Here is a 20,338-nt window from a genome sequence, read left to right on the forward strand (position 1 = left end):
TCTGCCTGGGTGTTAGAACTCAAGTTTGGAGCAACCATTTGCAAATCTGTCAGTTTCGGTGGACTCAGGAGGTCCTAAAGCTTCTATGTTGCTCATCATTCGCACTCCGATGGAGTTTACAAATAGCTCTGTTTCCAAAAACGTTTTTCAGTCTGTGTGTTGGACCCAGTGATTGAGACCACGGTTTCCAAAACCGTCTGTCCCATTGTGTTCCAGACGCCCAAAAACCCCTACCTGTCAGTTCTTACGCGATTCGATGGAGGATTTTCAGAGTTATAGATCTCTGTGTATTCGATTTCGTCTCTCTATTATGCATTTTTCATTCTAAGGTTTTGAAACCTTAGATTTATGCCACATGGCAGTGGATAAGTGTTGACTCCCATTTCTCACTCATCGGTTGGGATTTTTCTCAGGTTCTATTTTTAGTAGCGATCATTACCGTGGGACTATGATTTCTTGAGCATACCTTATGCAGATCACTCTGGTTGCAGTTTGAGCAGTGTGCGCTCATTCGTGGTGTGCATTGGGTTGCAGTGGATGATTTATAGGCCATTTGGATGCATTGCGGTCCTTATTGGATGCGCTGATAGGGCCAAATTGCCTTGTGGGATGCTATTTTTATGGACGCTTTACACATGGATGCTATTTTATGCTGAGGGACAGCTTTGACACATTGCAGGTGATGCACTGGCAGTGCTATGCTCTCTTGGATGAGATATTATTAATGCATATGCTAGTGGACGATGTTTATGCTTGAGTCATTTGGCACTTATTGGCATTTTGGATTGCCATTTTCTTTTGGGCCAGATTTGCTCATATGGATGCATAGTATATGCACATGAGCCAGAATGGAATGAAACTCTTATGCCATTTGGGTTATGTACCGCATTTGAGTTTCTCTGATTTTGAAATTTGTGAGCACTGTCTCTATGGGAAGCAGACTAAATCAGCCCATAAAAGAAGGGGAAAGAAAGAGTTTGAAAAGCTTGATTTGGTGCATTCAGACATATGTGGTCCCATGCCTACACGGTCATTAGGCGGGGCTGAATACTATGTGACACTCATTGATGATGCAACTAGGAAAGTGTGGGCTTATGCTATAGCTCGGAAGAGTGATGTGTTCCAGGTATTTTAGAAATGGTTGGCCTTGGTTGAGAATCAGTCAGGTAGAACGCTTAAATGCCTACGAACTGACAATGGTGGAGAGTATCTCTCTCATGACTTTCAACATTTCTGTGATACACGTGGGATTAAGAGGGAGCTCACATCCCCTCGTACTCCAGAGCAAAATCAAATTGCAAAAAAAAAAAAAAGATGAACCATACCATTCAAGAAAGGTTGCAATGCATGCTTTCCAATGCAAGTCTTTCTGGTGGTTTTTGGGCTGAGGCAATGAAGACTACAGTGCATGTGATCAATAGATCACCTAGTCAAAGTTTGGATGGTGGTATTCCTGAAGAGGCATGGAGTGGCAAGAAGCCCTCTTACTCTCATTTGCGTATATTTGGGTGTGAGACATATGCACATGTGCCAAAGGAGCTTCGACCACCTCTTCTTGCTATCACCCATTTGCATTTTTGGTTTTACAATGTTCTTATTTTCACACTTTCTTAATTTGCATTTTTTTGTAAAATTTGGGTTTTTTTCAAAGAGGGCTTTCTATTTGTTAATTATTTGTGGAATTTTAATTTTCAAATAATTACACTATAAGCAATCTATTGTACTTAAGTAAAGTGATGAGAACCTAATCAACCATCTCTTTTTTAATGCACATGCTTGACACTGAGCGGCCATTGGAAATCATAAGAAACGACCATGGTGGATGCAAAATTGAAGACCAACGTTCATGTGGTCGTATTGATGATTATCTCCATGCAAGACCATATTAGAAAAATTGGGAAAATCTCACCAATTTGGACTCTCCAAATTGGTTGAGTACCAAAGAAATGTTCCTCTTATATACGTTTTGTTCAATGGAGTTTGATAGAGATTCTCAATGTAGCACTTGTATCTTAGCAATGTCTTGTAGATTTTCTTCTAATTGTACAAAATGTTTCTAGATTGATTGAGCTTAAGGAATGTATGCACTTTCAAATGAGCTATGGTGGACTTGGTTTGCATGCTTTTTTTTTTTTGAAAATCCTCTTGTGATCAATTTTGATGATGATGTTTAATAAACAAAGTCTATATGATAGGTGCTTAAGTTGCAAAGGGTTGCATGCATACATGTTTCATGAATTATGGGACTATTGTGTAGGCTTTCATAGTTGGACTTTCTAAAGGAGACACAAAGAAAGAGAAGAAAGAAGGGAATGAAATAACAAAGATAAGGAAAAGAAAGGAACTACAAGGAAAGGAAGGGACATGAGGTTCTAGCATAGACTAAGGGCCAAACCACATGTATCAAATTGCAAGTCTCCAAATTTGAGGTAGCCCATCATGATTTTCACACTAGAAATCAAGGGATCTAGTTGCAAGTGCTAGTAGCAATCATTACACATTGATAAGGAAAAATTCAAAGATCACCTATACATCCCCACAAATCCTAGGCTCCTATTTACAATTATGAACTCTACAACTAAAAATGCATAGTTTCCCCTTATATGGACTTAGAACTTGGTAAGGTAACACACCATTTTTTGGTTTGGCTTTAGAATGGAGAGACAAGAATTCAAATATAAATCATAGAAGAACATCCCATTATAAAATGACATTCCATATATGGACATTTCAAGACATTATAAAGATGTTGGCAAAACACCACAAGCAATGATGCATCATCAAAACATTTTTGGAAATCTAATTGTTCATGTATGCACATAGGTAATGCCACAAGACCTTCAAGAGCAAAAGGAAAATATAAACCAACTAAGGGAAATAAAAGATCACTCTAAAGCTGAGTGCAAGACAATTGTAGAGATTAAGAAGAATGCAACCAATAACTAAAATGCCTAAGATGAGAGCTTGGTTATGCATTGTCTTGTGATACTGCACAGAGATTTCTTTGACCTTTGGAAGAATGGAAAAGAGAACAGATGGGGTTGCGTACTCTCAAGCAATTACAATAACCTTTCTCCAATAGACTAAAGGATTGAGATGACACTAGAATATAAAAGCGAAGAAATATAATACATCAAATTTTCTTATGATTCTATGGGGCATATGTTTTTTATTTTGGAATTAATGGAGCCTAGGTAGAAGAGGAGGGAGAGGCCAAAATGAACCAAGGTCGATTTTAGTGACAGTATCTCTCCACTCTCCAGCAGTTTTGTTACTTTGTTCTAATATCCTTGAGAGTAGCCTTGCTCATCCTCTGGGTACGGACCCTAACCCTATGTCCTTGAGAGTAGCCTTGCTCATCCTCTTGGTACCCTAACCCTCAGAATAAACTTGAGGCAGTGATGCCTATGGCCTTGCTGGGAAGCGCAACATACCCTTGGGCATAGCCAGACACATTTTATAGACTGAGGAGGAGCAGAGGGGTTTGTCCATGCTTTAGTTTATTAAACCTTGTGGCTGATCCTTATCTTCTTGTAGCAAGCTGTAGCCTTGACGAGCGTATCCGTGGCCTACAAGGTGACTCATGTTGAGGTCCTAGGGATTTTCTTTGTGTAGTCTGACCTTAGCAGCGTCCATGATAATTTTGGTGCTCTCCAAGATGTCGCTTGGAGGGAGTTTAGGCATGGGAGGAGGAGAAGGATGTAGACGAATCGCTCTGGCAAGGAGTTTGGGCATGGGATGAGGAGCAGGATGTAGAGCAGTCCTGGCAAGCAGGACATAGAGGAGTCTTGGCAAGCAGCTCGGGCATGGGAGGAGAAGAAGGAGTAGAGGAAGGGGTAGTAGGATTTCAAAGTAGAGGAGAGCAAGTTAGAGAAGCCACGATCTTCCATGGCAAGCAACCGAGTGCAACCATAGACCGAGCTTCAGATTGAGCTTCCATCCTTCATCCTCTCCATCTCTCCTTTCCATCCTTCCCCATTGCTGTTCCACCCCTAGCTCTAGTGAAAGAAGCTTTCGGGCTCAGTCAGCATGCATTTTTGCCCATTCAAGGTACGCTCACAATCATTGCAATTGGATTCCTCATTTCCATTGATTGCATCAGAAGCTCCACTTAGGTGGGATTTGGCAGGCGTATTTCTCATTTTCTCACCACACATCATTACATGAGGGTCAAAAAACATGCTTCGGGGTGCCACCTATCATATGTACATGTCTTTGATGAGTATGGTACTTTGGATAGGATTTAATTTCACCCAATTTAATGCCCGTCCAAAGTACCATACCGATCAGATATCCTTTGCATGGTTTTGTATGCATATTTTTCATTTTCTCACCACGCATCGTGTATGAGGGTAAAAAACATGCATCAGGGTGCCCCTATCATATGTGCATGTTTGCATGAAGTTCGCTTGAAATTCGAATCAGCCCCCCACTTCCTTGGCTTTTATCTGTCATCTCAAAATAGCTCTTCCCCATGTTGGAAGCTTTCTGCGTCTTCTACAACATCTATCCCATCGGTAAATTTGTCACCTCAAGTCATCTTCGATATGACCATTACCAATATGCAGGTTCAGCTTGTCAACCTACACATTGGCTATGGCATGCAATGAATAGCCTTCCAAGTGCAAGTTGTTTCCCTAAGGCCCAATGGTCCACCCAAGCTTTGATTGATGGCACTAGGGCCTTCTGCAGAGGCTCTACAAAGCACGGACAACAAGTTGATGGAGATGGCCAACAATCTACAACTCCTTTGAATATTGTCCACTAACGGTGCCCTTCGAGTACTGTCCATTGGTGGTTCAGCTATAGCATCTTGTCGTGAGGATGCTGTATCGATGATAGGATGAGATTTGCATGATTAGTGTTGAGGATGGTGTGAATTGCACCATACCATATGGGCCTTAGGGACAAACTCTAACCCTAATTCTAAGGGGTTCTCATGTATATATTCATGATTATGATTAATACAACTTAGTGTATAGGTAGCTATATCATGTGCACTCCTCTTGCTATGTATACCATCTCCAAGCTTTGTGAGATCTTTGTGAGAGATTTTTTCATGAGAGGGTGTCTAAGTTCTTGCTTTAGTCAAGGCACAAGCTAGCCCCCTTGCATCTTGTCAAGGGATCAAGTCCTCCTTCTATGAGGCACCCTCCTTAATTTTGAGTCCAATCCAACACATGGACATGTAAATCTTAATGACCCATTCCATATTTTGCACCTTCTCTGATGTAACGAGGTGTATAGGGTTCTCGCTCTCAAGGCTCTCTTTTGCTCACGTGCCTTCCTCTTCTGCTCCTTGTCCATGAGAGTATGAGTAGGGGGCTTCCTGCTTCTATCACGTCTATTGGATCTATGGCTTTGAGAACCCATCTCAATAAAGGTAGGAGAAAGTGACAAGTGATGGGAAGGCAAGAATAGAGTTTCAAAGTGGTGTGGAGATATCAGTGGGTACTTAATGGCAGGAAGACCACACCTTGAAATGAAAGCAATAGATGCCAGAAAACTAATTCTAAAGGCTACACCCTATCAACTCATTGCAGGGCAACTGTACAAGATGGGCAATGACCAGGTATTAAGAAGATGTGTAATGCCTCATGAGATCATGCCAATCCTGAGTGAAGTCCATGAAGGCATTGCAGGAGGACACTTCCAAGGGGAAGCCACAGCAAGAAAAGTTCTCACAGGCTACTGGTGGCCAACACTATGGGCAGATGCTTATGAATATGTAAAAGGCTGTGATGTATGCCAATGGACTACTAAACCACAACACAAAGACTTCATTCCCCTAACAACAGTTGTTGCACAAAAACCATTTGAAAAATGGGGGATTGACTATGTGGGTCCCATCCATCTAGCAACAAAAGGAACATAGGCATGCTAATATTGAGATATCGAGCTACACTCTGATATGCCAAGGTGACCATTGTGCATTTATGTCATCAACTTGTTAGCTGTAGATGTGGTTGGTACATTGCCCATGAATAATAGCTAGATGACAGCTATCTTTATGTACTCTAGTTAGTGGCTCTATTAGTATGCCACCTAGGTTAGCTGAGTTTGGTTTGAGACCCACATATAGAGTTCATCTATTCCTTTTGTACTGAGAGAGAGTTCTTTTGGCTTTCACAACTAAGAAGAGGAAAACTGTTTTCAGCCTCCACCTTTGTGTGTATTCCCCCATTGTGTATGCGAGAAAGCTACAAGTAAGACTCCTTACTTCTCTCCCACTCTCTTCACATGGTATCAGAGCTCGGTTCGTGGTAAGGAGCTCAAGGAAGCAAACCAAGTTCGCGATATCTTGGTAAGAGGATCAATGTTGCTTTCCTTTTTTGAGTTTGGGAGCAAATCTCTGCAAGTAGCACAGCCAAAAAGTGCAAGAGTGCACTGTCTCAAATTGGGACGCCCTTTGTGGTGTGGCAAGAGGGTAGTATATGCAAATTTTGGGGCCATTTCAGGGCCCGTTTTGGTGGCAGAAGTTTTCCAAAGGCACTCAGAAAAGTGCCCTCTTTTTGCTGTGCGACCATTGTTCTGCAAGTTGGTGAAAAGTTGCCACAGAAATTGCATCGTATGCTTGTGCGCATAGATATTGGGAGTGACAGAATCATTCTTATTGCCTATTGATGCAAAATCGTCACTAGGAAGTGACTGTGTGGTCAAATACCACTTTTGTCAGTTTTGCAAATTTGCCCTTGTGAGGCAGAAGTTGTGTTTTTTGCAGTGACAGAATATTTTTGCAGTGTTCTATAATGGCGCCTGATACTCTTTCACAGATAGTCACTGAAAATCTTGACAAGAACAACTTCCAAGCATGGAAGTTTACAATGACAAATTTCCTTAAGGGAAAAGGCTATTGGGAGTTCATTACTGGAGCTGAACAAGAACTAGTTATTCCTAATGTTTACAATCAACAGGAGTTGCAGGCATTTAAAGGATGGCATGAGAGAGCCAGAAAAGTTATGTACTAGCTGTGTATCAGTATTTCAGATTCTATGATTATGCATATTCAGGATGCAAGCACACCGAAGGAGGCATGGGATACTTTGACAAAAATGTACAGCACAAATACGCAAGCCAGGAAAATGCAGCTCAAGCAGGAGTTACATAATGTGCAGAGAGAAAATATGAGCATCGATGACTACCACATGAAGGTGAAGAAGATTGCATATGCACTTGCTTCCATTGGGTCGCCAGTGGAAGATGATGATTTAGTTTCTGTGACCTTGAATGGTCTAGGAAACGATTATGCATAGTTCGAGACATCCATTTCCGTCCGTGAAAAATTTCCTGATTTTGAGGAGTTAATTGCTCTTCTAATTTTTGAAGAGTAGAGAAATGGTGGTGCATCTTCTTTAGGAGGAACTTCAAAAGAAACTGTCTTCTACTCAAATGAAGGAAGAGGTAGAGGCAGAGGTAGAGCAAGCCAATCTAGAGGCCATGGCAAAAATCACAATATGCAGCGAATTCAAGAAAACCAATCCTATGGACGAGGACGTGGTAACCTTGGAGGCAGGGGTAGCCAAAGAGGTCGTGGTGGATGGCAAAGAGGCCAAAATGCAAACAGCAATGTTGAATGCTACTACTATGGTAAAATGGATCACATGGATAAAGACTACTATAAAAAGTAGAATGACATTATGAATGAAAAACTGCAGCAAGGCAATTATGCATCCTCTAGTAGAGAGGGTGACGATAGAAATGAGCATTTGTTTATGGTGCAACACATGACCAATTCTGTGACAAGTGCGGAAGAAAGCAATGATGTGTGGTATGTTGACTCAAGTGCGTCAAACCACATGACAGGTCATGCAGAATGGATGCAAGATGCAAGGAAAATGGAAAGACTAGAACTTGTGGAGACTGGTGATGATACTGCACATCCTATTGTGCAGATTGGTAAAATTCCTTTGTCTATGCAGGATGGGAAAAAGAAATACTTGTCTGATGTATTTCATGTCCCGAATATCACTAAGAACCTGATTTCTGTTGGTCAAATGGTTGAGCAGGGCTTGCAGGTCAGATTTAATCCTCATGGATGCTTTGTCGAGGATATGAAAAATAAAGGTTGCTTGATAGCAAAAGGGAAGAAGAAGGGCAGGATGTTTATGTTGGATGCGGACATGCCTGAATTGAGTGCAGCAATGTTTGCACATGAGACCAATGTAGTTGCAGATATTGATATCTGGCATAAACACATTGGTCATGTTAATGTACAGTGACTTAAATTAATGCAGGCCCAAAATATTGTTGCAGGATTGCCTAAGTTCAAGGTTGCAGAAATGCATAAGATATGTGAAGCTTGTCAATTTGGAAAACAGGTAAGGAAACCATTTCCTAAACATGTTCAAGAGAGTAAGAGGCCATTGGAACTAATCCACTCTGATGTGTGGACTACTAAAGCTGCATCTATTGGAGGCTGTCATTATTTTCACTTTTATTGATGACTACAACAGAAAAGTTTGGGTGTATTTTATGAAAAAGAAAAGTGAAGAGTTTGGGCATTTCAAAGCTTTTAAAGCTATGGTTAAAAAAGAAACAAGCCTACAAATTAAATGCCTAAGGTCAGATGGAGGGGGAAAGTATCTCTCAAATGAGTTTGCAAGGTCCCTGTAGGAGCACGGCATAAAGCAACAATATTCATGCAGTCATACCCCATAGTAAAATGGACTTGCTGAAAGGAAAAATAGGCATATTGGAGAGGTAGCTCATGCCATGCTCAACGAAAAAGACCAACCAGATCATTATTGGGCTAAAGCAGTTGCTATAGCAGTCTACATAATGAACAGGACTCCCACTGCAGAAATACATGGCATGACGCCATAGGAGAGGTATACTAGTAGGAAATTTGATATTTCTCATTTGAAAGTTTTTGGTTGCATTGCGTGCGTTCATAGGCCATATGAGTTGAGATCCAAGTTGGATCCAAAAGCCAAGAAGTGCATCTTTATTGGTTATTCTTTGCAGCAGAAAGGGTATAGAGGCTATAACCCTTCTACTCATAAGTTTACAGTGAGTAGAGATGTTGTTTTTGATGAGATGAGCAGCTAGTATAAAGCAGTAAATGTGATTGATGATGTAGATGCACAAAATGGTAATACTGTAGAGAATTCACAGTAGCAATCACAAAATATTAGTGGACCTGTAGTGTCCTCTAGTAGTGGTTTACATACTTCACCATGGACATGCAGAGTGAGATCAGGAGAATCTCCTCAAAGAAATGCAGACAGTGGTATGCAAGTATCATGAAAGGGAAAAGAGAAAGTAGATCAGCCCATGGTTGATGTGAATGCAGGTCACTCTTATGTGGATGGTGAATCCAGTGGCTCAGAATAGAGCCTTGATGATGAGTTGGGTATTCCTTCTGTTGTTACACCTGGAGTAAGGAAGACAAGGGATGTTTTGAGAGCATCTGGTAGTGAGCCTATTTTGCGTAGGGCTACTAGAGTTAAGTATCCTGTGGATAGGCTGAAATATGATGGATTTACAGCCATTCACTATGCTTATATGGTCAAAGTGATACAAGAGATAGAACCCACTTCTTTTGAGCAAGCCATGGGAAAAGAAAACTGGGAGAAAGCCATGGATGAAGAAATGGATGCCTTGGAAGCAAATGCTACATGTGAATTGGTGCCTTTGCCTAACAACAAGAATGCAATTGGCTACAAGTGGGTTTATAAGGTGAAGCACAATGCAGATGGTTTTGTGAGCAGATACAAGGCAAGATTAGTTGTCAAGGGGTATGCACAGACATATGGCATTGATTATGAAGAAAAATTTAGTCCGGTTGCAAGGATGGCAATTGTAAGAGCAGTCATTGCTATGGCTGCATCAAAGGGATGGTCTTTACATCAGATGAATGTAAAGAATGCTTTCTTGCATCATGTGATTTGCAAGAAGAGGTCTATATGGAGCAGCCACCAGGTTATGTGCATGCTATTCATCCTGAGTTTGTTTGCAAGTTGAAGAAAGCCTTATATGGTTTGAAGCAAGCACCTAGAGCATGGTCTGACAAGATAGGACAATATCTTTTCACTATAAGCTTTCAGATTTCCACGGCAAATTTCTCACTTTATGTGAGAAAAACAGAGAAAGGTATTATGCTGCTTGTCATTTATGTTGATGATTTGATCATCACAGGTGACAGTGATGAAGATATCCTTCATGTGAAAATGCTATTGAAGTAGAAGTTTGAGATGAAGGGTTTGGGAGAGCTGCGTTACTTCTTGGGCATTGAGGTGATTAGATCCAGAAGTGGGATATGGCTTTTGCAGAGGCAGTATGGATTGGACATGCTGTCAAATATGGGATAACAGTCTGTAAGACTATTTCAGTTCCTTTGGAGCAGAATGTGAAGCTGAGTGCAGATGCAAGTGAGCTTCTGGAAGACCCTACTATGTACAGATGCATAGTAGGAAGTTTGATTTATATGACTATTACTAGGCCAGATTTGAGCTATGCTATTGGGTTGTAAGTCAGTTTATGTAGGCCCCAAGGAAACTGCATTTGGATGTGGCTAGATGCATACTTAGGTATGTGAAGTCCACCTAAGTGTGGCAAGAATCAATCCCTTCCACTCTGCACATTTGTTTTGATGAGTAGGAATCTAAAGCAAGACTGAATCCAGCACTTAGTCATCTTCTTTACAAAAAAACTAGATGGTTCATCAAGCCAAAAATGTAAAATTCCACACTTAGTGGCTATAATCATCAAAAAAGAGCTACAAGAACGAGAAATGACTCTACCCCACCAATCACCAAAACCAATTGAGGAGTTGGACATACCCTTCTCACTAGTATGGGAGCCGTCACCAACTTCTCCTACTATCACATTAGCAAGTGCAGATGCCTTAGAAGAAATACATATTCTGGAGGTTGGAATTGAGGAATTGCCCCATGAGATGCTACAGCTCGGTGCACAACTACAACCAATATATCTCCAACAATAGCAGTAACCAGAGCCTGAGGCAAGATTGGCACTAGAGCTTGAGGAAAGATCGGCACCAAAGCTTGAAGAAAGATCGACACTAGAGCCTGAGGCTACATCATCACTAGATTTGCCCATGAACGCCATTCCAGTGGATGAGCCACAAGGGAAGCTAGTTCTAGATCAATAGTATGACTATTGTACACAAGTGACTAAAATACCATTGGAACAACCTCCCACAAGTACTACAGAATCATCAAGATGGCTACATGGGCACCACTTATATTAGCACTATCGCCAGTCCTCATCATCGTCTGTCATTCTCCAACATCAAGCTAGCCAAATGATCCAAATGTCAGAACTATTCACTAGCTTGGCCAAGGAAGAATATGCAAGAGAATTGGACAGACAGATTGCAATAGAAATTGAAGACCAACTCCAGGCAATCGCCATAGAGGTTAAGGCACTGGTTTCTGTTGGCCAAATGGTTGAGCAGGGCTTGCAGGTCAGATTTAATCCTCATGGATGCTTTGTTGAGGATATGAAAAATAAAGGTTGCTTGATAGCAAAAGGGAAGAAGAAGGGCACGATGTTTATGTTGGATGTAGACATGCCTGAATTGAGTGCAGCAATGTTTGCACATGGGACCGGTGTAGTTGTAGATATTGATATTTGGCATAAATGCATTGGTCATGTTAATGTACAGTGACTTAAATTAATGCAGGCCCAAAATATTGTTGCAGGATTGCCTAAGTTCAAGGTTGCAGAAATGCGTAAGGTACGTGAAGCCTATCAATTTGGAAAATAGGCAAGGAAACCATTTCCTAGACATGTTCAAGAGAGTAAGAGGCCATTGGAATTAATCCACTTTGATGCGTGGACTACTAATGCCGCATCTATTGGAGGCTATCATTATTTTGTTACTTTTATTGATGACTACAACAAAAAAGTTTGGATGTATTTTATGAAAAAGAAAAGTGAAATGTTTGGGCATTTCAAAGCTTTTAAAGCTATGATTGAAAAAGAAACAGGCCTGCAAATAAAATGCCTAAGGTCAGATGGAGGGGGAGAGTACCTCTCAAATGAGTTTGCAAGGTTCCTGCAGGAGCATGGCATAAAGCAGCAATATTCATGCAGTCATACCCAACAGCAAAATGGACTTGTAGAAAGGAAAAACAGGCATATTGGAGAGGTAGCTCATGCCATGCTCAACGAAAAAGACCTGTCAGATTATTATTGGGCTGAAGCAGTTGCTACAACACTCTACATAATGAACAGGACTCCCACTACAGCAATACATGGCATGACGCCAGAGGAGAGGTATACTAGTAGGAAACCAGATATTTCTCATTTGAAAGTTTTGCATTGCCTATGTTCATGTGCCAGATGAGTTGAGATCCAAGTTGGATCCAAAAGCTGAAAAGTGCATCTTTATTGGTTATTCTCTGCAGCAGAAAGGGTATAGATGCTATAACCCTTCTACTCGTAAGTTTACAGTGAGCAAAGATGTTGTTTTTGATGAGATGAGTAGATGGTATAAACCAGTAAATGTGATTGATGATGTAGATGCACAAAATGAACAGAATTCATAGCAGCAATCACAAAATATTAGTGGACTTGTAGTGTCCTCTAGTAGTGGTTCACATACTTTGCCATGGACAGGTAGATTGAGATCAGGAGAATCTCCTCAAAGCAATGCAGATAGTGGTATGCAAGTATCATAAAAAGGAAAAGAGAAAGTAGATCAGCCCATGGTTGATGTGAATGCAGGTCACTATTATGTGGATGGTGAATCTAGTGGCTCAGAACAAAGCCTTGATGATGAGTTGGGTACTCCTTCTGTTAATACACATGGATTAAGGAAGACAAGGGATGTTTTGAGAGCACCTAGTAGTGAGCCTATTTTGCGCAGGTCTACCAGAGTTAAGTATCCTGTGGATAGGCTGAAATATGATGGATTTACAGCCATTCACTATGCCTATATGGTCAAAGTGATACAGGAACCAGAACCCACTTCTTTTGAGCAAGCCATGGGAAAATAAAAATGGGAGAAAGCCATGGATGAAGAAATGGATGCCTTGAAAGCAAATGCTACATGGGAATTGGTGCCTTTGCCTAAAGACAAGAATGCAATTGGCTGCAAGTGGGTCTATAAGGTGAAGCACAATGAAAATGGTTCTGTGAGCAGATACAAGGCAAGATTAGTTGTCAAGGGGTATGCACAGACATATGGCATTGATTATGAAGAAACATTTAGTCCGGTTGCAAGGATGGCAACCGTAAGAGCAGTCATTGCTATGGATACATCAAAGGGATGGTCTTTACATCCAGATGGATGTAAAGAATGCCTTCTTGCATGGTGATTTGCTCGTGATTTGCAAGAAGAGGTCTATATGGGTGAAGGGAGAGGGGAGTAGACAGAGTGGAGAATAAAGGTGGGAGGTTACATGCCATTGGAAGGAGGGTAGGGAATAGAGGGGAGTGGAGAGTAGAGGGAGGGAGTCAAAGGAAGGTGGCAGGGAGATCATAGCAATTGAGGCAAAGAGGGAAGGGGAAATTAACTCAAGGGGAGAATTTAACACACTATAAATGATCACTTTATCTCCCTCTTCCCTCCTTCCATTCCTTCAAAATTCACATAACATGGGAAGCATAATGTGAGGAAAACACCTAAAATAAATTGTTGTCTTCCTAAGGTATATACAAGTCACAGCGTTGCAAACATTTGCATCCAAGTAGCCACATCAAAATTGTGATGGGTTTTAGAAGAATAATGTCCTGGTGTTGCATCATACTTGCTAGTGACTATAGTGGTGTCTTGGAGGTGGTGTGCTTCCTCATTGGGAAGATGGAAAATATATATCAATGAGGAGGTTTGCAGGAAGAGAAAAGAAAGGCATCATGGGAAGGCAAATGGGGTGAGAGGAGAAGGGCTAAATGAAAGAGAGCACTCCATATGGAATAGAGGAAGAGGACTTACTACAGTAAGCCCAGTGCGTATAAGGAGGCCATCTTTTCCTAATATCTATAAATGAGTACAGCCCAACCCTTAACCCCATGAATCAAGGGGTGCAACAACCCTTATCCCCATTTTCCAAGCCCCATTTCAAACCCCATTTTCCACATAAATAAAAATCATATCTCCTTAGTCAAGAGCCATCACTCATATGCTGGGACCCTTCCCATATTTTCAAATGCACATGAGCATTTATGTTAACAAGTTCAGGCTTGGCACAAATATGCTTATGACCTCAAGCTACTTTTCCCTTATGAAACTATGATGTGCATGTGCACAACCACCCTATTCAATGCATATATGGGGCCTTTCACTGTGAGGGCTTGGCACACATAGGGGATTCACTTTATAGAAAACTAGACAATCACATGCATTCAATAGGGCATACTAGAATTCCATTACCTAAGAAATTTTGACTAAATAAAGTGGCTCCTTTTTATACAAACTTGTAGCTTTTTTAAAAACCCATTTTAAAAAACCCTTAAAATTCATTATAATTTCTTACATTTACATTCAAAAAGTGAATTTTATAATATATTTTGTTGCATTCACCTAATAATCACATATTTCTTAGTGAACCCCTTGAGTTGGCACATGAGTAAGCTTGCCACCTCAACCATGAGTCCCTAGCCCTCTTATTTTACGTTATGTATGCCAGATGATATTACACACATTATAAATACCATAACTGGTAAAATATATATATTCATTATCACGTTCAATACAACATATTACATAGTTAGCCATCTCTTGTGCATTGTGATCATGGTGCTCAGGTCAATTGTTTGTTGATTTTTCTTTTTGAGCATCATTATTGTAATAGGAACATTGCTAGTTATTTTTACATTTGAAGGAACATAACAAGTTGATGTTATGCTTCAAAGGAGCATTGCTAAGGAGATTGTAGTGCTAACAGGAAGTAGCTGATATTATTTTCAAAGTAAGGTTCATAAAGGTAGTAGGATAAAGATTGTATGTCTACAACTTGAGAGTGTCACTCTTCATATGTAAGTATAGCACATGGGTTCGTGTGTCTCTCGCTCTCCTTCTCTCTCTCTCTCTCTCCCCCCCCTCTCTCTCCACTCTTTGTCTCTCTCCCCCCTCTCTTGTTGAGATATCGAGCTCCACTCGTGATATGCCAGGGTGACCGTTGTGCATTTATGTCACTGACTTGTTACCTGCAGATGCGGTTGGTACACCGCCCATGAATAATAGCTGGATGACAGCTATCCTTATCTACTCTAGTTCGTGGCTCAGTTAGTATGCCACCTTAGTTAGCTGAGTTTTGTTTGAGACCCACATATAGGGTTCTTCTATTTCTTTGTACTAGAGTTATTTTGGCTTACACAACTAAGAAGAGGAAAATTGTTTTCAGCATCCACCTTTGTGTGTATTCCCCCATTGTGTATGTGAGAAAGCCGTAAGTGAGACTCCTTCCTTCTCTCCCACTATCTTCACATGGTATCAGAGCCTAGTTTGTGGTAAGGAGCACAAGAAAGCAAACCAAGTTCACGGTGTCTTGGTAAGAGGACCAGTGTTGCTTTCCTTTTTCGAGTTTGGGAGCAAATCTCTGCAGGTAGCATAGCCGGAAGTGCAAGAGTGCACTGTCTCAGATTGAGATGCCCTTCGCGGTGTGGCAAGAGGGCAGTATATGCTGCGGGTGTGGGCAAAGCCCTCGGTGACTTTATTTTTCTAATTCGAGGCCATTTCGAGGCCCATTTTGAGGCGGAAGTTCTTCGCAGGCACTCAAAAAAAGGCCCTATTTTTGCTGTGCGACCACTGCTTTGCAAGTTGGTGAAAAGTTGCCACAAAAATTGCATCGTATGCCTGTGCACAGAGATATTGGGAGTTGCAGAATCATCCTTGTTGCCTATTGATGCAAAATCGTCACTAGGAAGTGACTGTGTGGTCAAATACCACTTTCGTCAGTTTTGCAGATCTGCTCGTGTGAGGTAAAAGCTGTGTTTTTTGCAATGATAGAATATTTTGCAGTGTTTTGTAATTTCCTTATGGGAAAAGGCTATTGGGAGTTCATTACAAGAAATGAAGAAGAACTTGTTCTTCCTAATGTTCCCAATCAACAAGAAATGCAGGCATTTAAAGGATGGCATGAGAGAGCCAGAAAAGTTATGTACTGGCTTTCTATCAGTATTTCGGATTCTATGATTTTTCATATTCAGGATGCAAGTACGTCAAAGGAGGCATGGGATACTTTGGCAAAAATGTATAGCACAAATACGCAAGCCAGGAAAATGCAGCTCAAGCAGGAGTTGCACAATGTGTAGAGAGAAAATATGAGCATCAATGACTACCACATGAAGGTGAAGAAAATTGCAAATGCACTTGCTTCCATTGGGTCACCAGTGGAAGATGATGATTTAGTTTCTGTGACCTTGAATGGTCTAGGAAAGGATAATGCCCAGTTCTAGACATCCATTGCCATCCGTGAAAAACTTCTTGATTTTGAAGAGTTGTTTACTCTTCTAATTTCTGAAGAGCAGAGAAATGGTGGTGCATCTCCTTCAGGAGGAACTTCAAAAGAAACTGTCTTCTACTCAAATGCTGGAAGAGGTAGAGGCAAAGGTAGAGGAGGCCGATCTAGAGGCCGTGGTAGAAATCAGAATATGCAGCAAACTCAAGAAAACTAGTCCTATGGAGGAGGACGTGGTAACTCTAGAGGCAGGGGGAGCCAAAGAGGCCATGGTGGATGGCAGAGAGGTCAAAATGCAAACAACAATGTTGAATGATACTATTGTGGTAAAATGGGTCATATGGCTAAAGACTGCTACAAAAAGCAGAATGACATCATGAATGGAAAATTGCAGCCAGGGAATTATGCATCTTCTAGTAGACAGGGTGATGACAGAAATGAGCATCTGTTTATGGTGCAACAGTAGAAAGGGTATAGATGCTATAACCCTTCTACTCGTAAGTTTACAGTGAGTAGAGATGTCGTTTTTTATGAGATGAGCAGCTGGTACAAACCAGTAAATGTGATTGATGATGTAGATGCACAAAATGGTAATGCTGCACAGAATTCACAGCAGCAATCACAAAATATTAGTGGACCTACAGTGTCCTCTAGCAGTGGTTCACATACTTCACCATGGACAGGCAGATTGAGATCAAGAGAATCTCCACAGAGCAATGCAAATAGTGGTATGCCGGTATCATGAAAAGGAAAAGAGAAGGTAGATCAGCCCATGTTTGATGTGAATGCAGGTCACTCTTATGTGGATGGTGAATCCAGTGGCTCAGAACAGAGCATTGATGATGAGTTGGGTATTCCTTCTGTTGTTACACCTAGAGTAAGGAAGACCAGGGATGTTTTGAGAGCACCTAGAAGTGAGCCTATTTTGCACAGGTCTACTAGAGCTAGATATCCTGTGGATAGGCTAAAATATGATGGATTTACAGCCATTCACTATGCCTATATGGTCAAAGTGATATAGGAACCAGAACCCACTTCTTTTGAGCAAGCCATGTGAAAATAAAAATGGGAGAAAGCCATGGATGAAGAAATGGATGCCTGGGAAGCAAATGCTACATGGGAATTGGTGCCTTCGCCTAAAGACAAGAATGGAATCGGCTGTAAGTGGGTTTATAAGGTGAAGCACAATGCAGATGGTTCTGTGAACAGATACAAGGCAAGATTAGTTGTCAAGGGGTATGCACAGACATATGGCATTGATTATGAAGAAACATTCAGTCCGGTTGCAAGGATGGCAATCGTAAGAGCAGTCATTGCTATGGCTGCATCAAAGGGATGGTCTTTACATCAGATGGATGTACAGAATGCCTTCTTGCATGGTGATTTGCAAGAAGAGGTGTTTATGGAGCAGCCACCAGGTTATGTTCATGCTGTTCATCATGAGTTTGTTTGAAGGTTGAAGAAAGCCTTGTATGGCTTGAAGCAAGCACCTAGAGCATGGTCTAACAAGATAGGACGGTATCTTGTCACTATTGGCATTTAGATTTCCAAGGCAGATTTCTCACTTTATGTGAGAAAAATATAGAAAGGTATTATGCTGCTTGTCATTTATGTTGATGATTTGATAATCACAGGTGATAGTGATGAAGATATCCTTCATGTGAAAATGCTATTGAAGCAGAAGTTTGAGATGAAGGATTTGGGAGAGCTGCGTTATTTCTTGGGCATTGAGGTGATTAGATCACCAAGTGGGATATAGCTCTTGCAGAGGCAGTATGGATTGGACATGCTATCCAAAGATGGGATGACAGGCTGTAAGCCTATTCTAGTTCCTTTGGAGCAGAATGTGAAGCTGAGCGTAGATGGAGGTGAGCTTCTGGAAGACCCTACTATGTACAGATGCATAGTAGGAAGTTTGATTTATATGACTATTACCAGGCCAGATTTGAGCTATGCTGTTGGATTGGTAAGTCAGTTTTTGCAGGCTCCAAGGAAACCGCATTTGGATGCGGCTAGATGCATACTCAGGTATGTGAAGTCCACATTGCATTATGGACTATTTTATGAGGCTAGGGTTCAGATACAGTTGCATGGATACACAGATGGTGATTGGGCTAGTAGTATTTCAGATAGACAATGTACCAGTGGATATGTGTTCTCTTTTGGGAGTGCTGCAGTCACTTAGAGCAGCAAGAAACAACCTACAGTTGCCTTGTCGAGCACAGAGGCTGAGTATAGGGGTGCAGCAATGGTTGCATGTGATGTAGCTTGGTTGCATAAGCTACTCTATGATATGCATCAGTCTACAGATGGGCCAGTTGTCATTTATTGTGACAACATGAGCAGCATACACTTGGCAAAGAACCCAGTCTTTCATGCTAGAACAAAGCACATTGAGGTGCATTATCACTATGTGCGGGAGAAGGTTTTACTAGGTCTTATTGATCTAGTTTATGTCAGCACAGAGGATCAGGTAGCTGACATATTCACGAAAGCATTGGGTGCAGAGAAGCTGCGCAAGTTCAGAGACCTGCTTGGTGTGCAAGAATTGGGATTGAGCTCGAGGGGGAGTGTTGAGATATCGAGCTCCACTTGTGATATGCCAGGGTGACCGTTGTGCATTTATGTCACCGACTTGTTAGCTGCAGATGCGGTTGGTATACCGCCCATGAATAATAGCTGGATGACAGCTATCCTTATCTACTCTAGTTCGTGGCTCAGTTAGTATGCCACCTTAGTTAGCTGAGTTTGGTTTGAGACCCACATATAGGGTTCTTCTATTTCTTTGTACTAGAGTTCTTTTGGCTTACACAACTAAGAAGAGGAAAACTGTTTTCAGCCTCCAACTTTGTGTGTATTCCCCCATTGTGTATGTGAGAAAGCCGTAAGTGAGATCCTTCCTTCGCTCCCACTATCTTCACACCTCTCTCTAGCATATCTCTCTCTCTCTCTTTCTCTGTGTGTGTGTCTCTCTCTCCCTCTCTCTCTCTCTCTCTCTCCCCCCTCTCTCTCAACTCTCTGTCTCTCTCTCTCTATCTAGATAATATATGTAAATGGAACCCACCAAACATTTGAGGTGGATCACATATCGACGGTGGCGAAGTTGATGAACATACATATACAAAACTTATTCACTACCCAGAGTTCTAATCCTAAATAGGAGGTTCGGGACTGGTCAAATTTCATCTCGGTCTTGGTGGTACGATGTCTTTGCCTTTTTAAGTCTTTTTGCTAGAGGTGACATATCCAACCCATTGCGTGAAGGGCCCGCTATGTTAAGGGTCGATGCTATGTTAAAGTCACTTCTTTAAGGATAATGCTATGATTTCAGAATTGCTACTAAACAAGTTGTTGCCATATGAAGTTGCTACTATATTGAAGTCATCGCTTCAGAAAGTTGTTGCTTTAAGGATAATGCAATCTAGGGACTAGATAATGGAGCAATTTAAGAGTCGCAGATGCTTTAAGGATAATAGAATGACTCAGTGCTTTAAGGCCAAAGTTGCACAATGACTGACATGGACTGTAATAGCTATAGGCAGGGTGACCAACTCATGCACTTGAGGTCTACTAGTGTGTTAGGACTTGAACCAAAGCCATAGGGCAGTGCCTCTAATAACATTCTAGGGATTATTAGTCACTAGACAAGGGAATAAACGTGAACCAAAGCTGCATGGGCTATTAGTCACCTACTTCACCTACTTTATGTGGGGTAGGGAGTGCCTTCTAGGGATCCCTCTGAGGAAAACTTTGAAAATATCTTTGAAAAAAGAGACAACATAGTCTATGATTCCCTCAACACGAAAATGACCATATCTCACTCTCCATAGCTCAAAATGTGAGATTTCTAAACCAAAATCGAAGATGAGAGTGCTCTCAACGGAAGCAAGAACGGAAGAGGGAGAGAGAGAAACAGAGAGCCACACAAGTTTTGGTGGGTGTAGAACACCCTAATCTTCTTTTACATT

Source organism: Dipteris shenzhenensis, chromosome 14 (genome assembly GCF_047967505.1).
Source record: "Dipteris shenzhenensis isolate YYH24624 ecotype China chromosome 14, Dip_SZ_1.0, whole genome shotgun sequence".
Lineage (NCBI taxonomy): Eukaryota > Viridiplantae > Streptophyta > Polypodiopsida > Gleicheniales > Dipteridaceae > Dipteris > Dipteris shenzhenensis.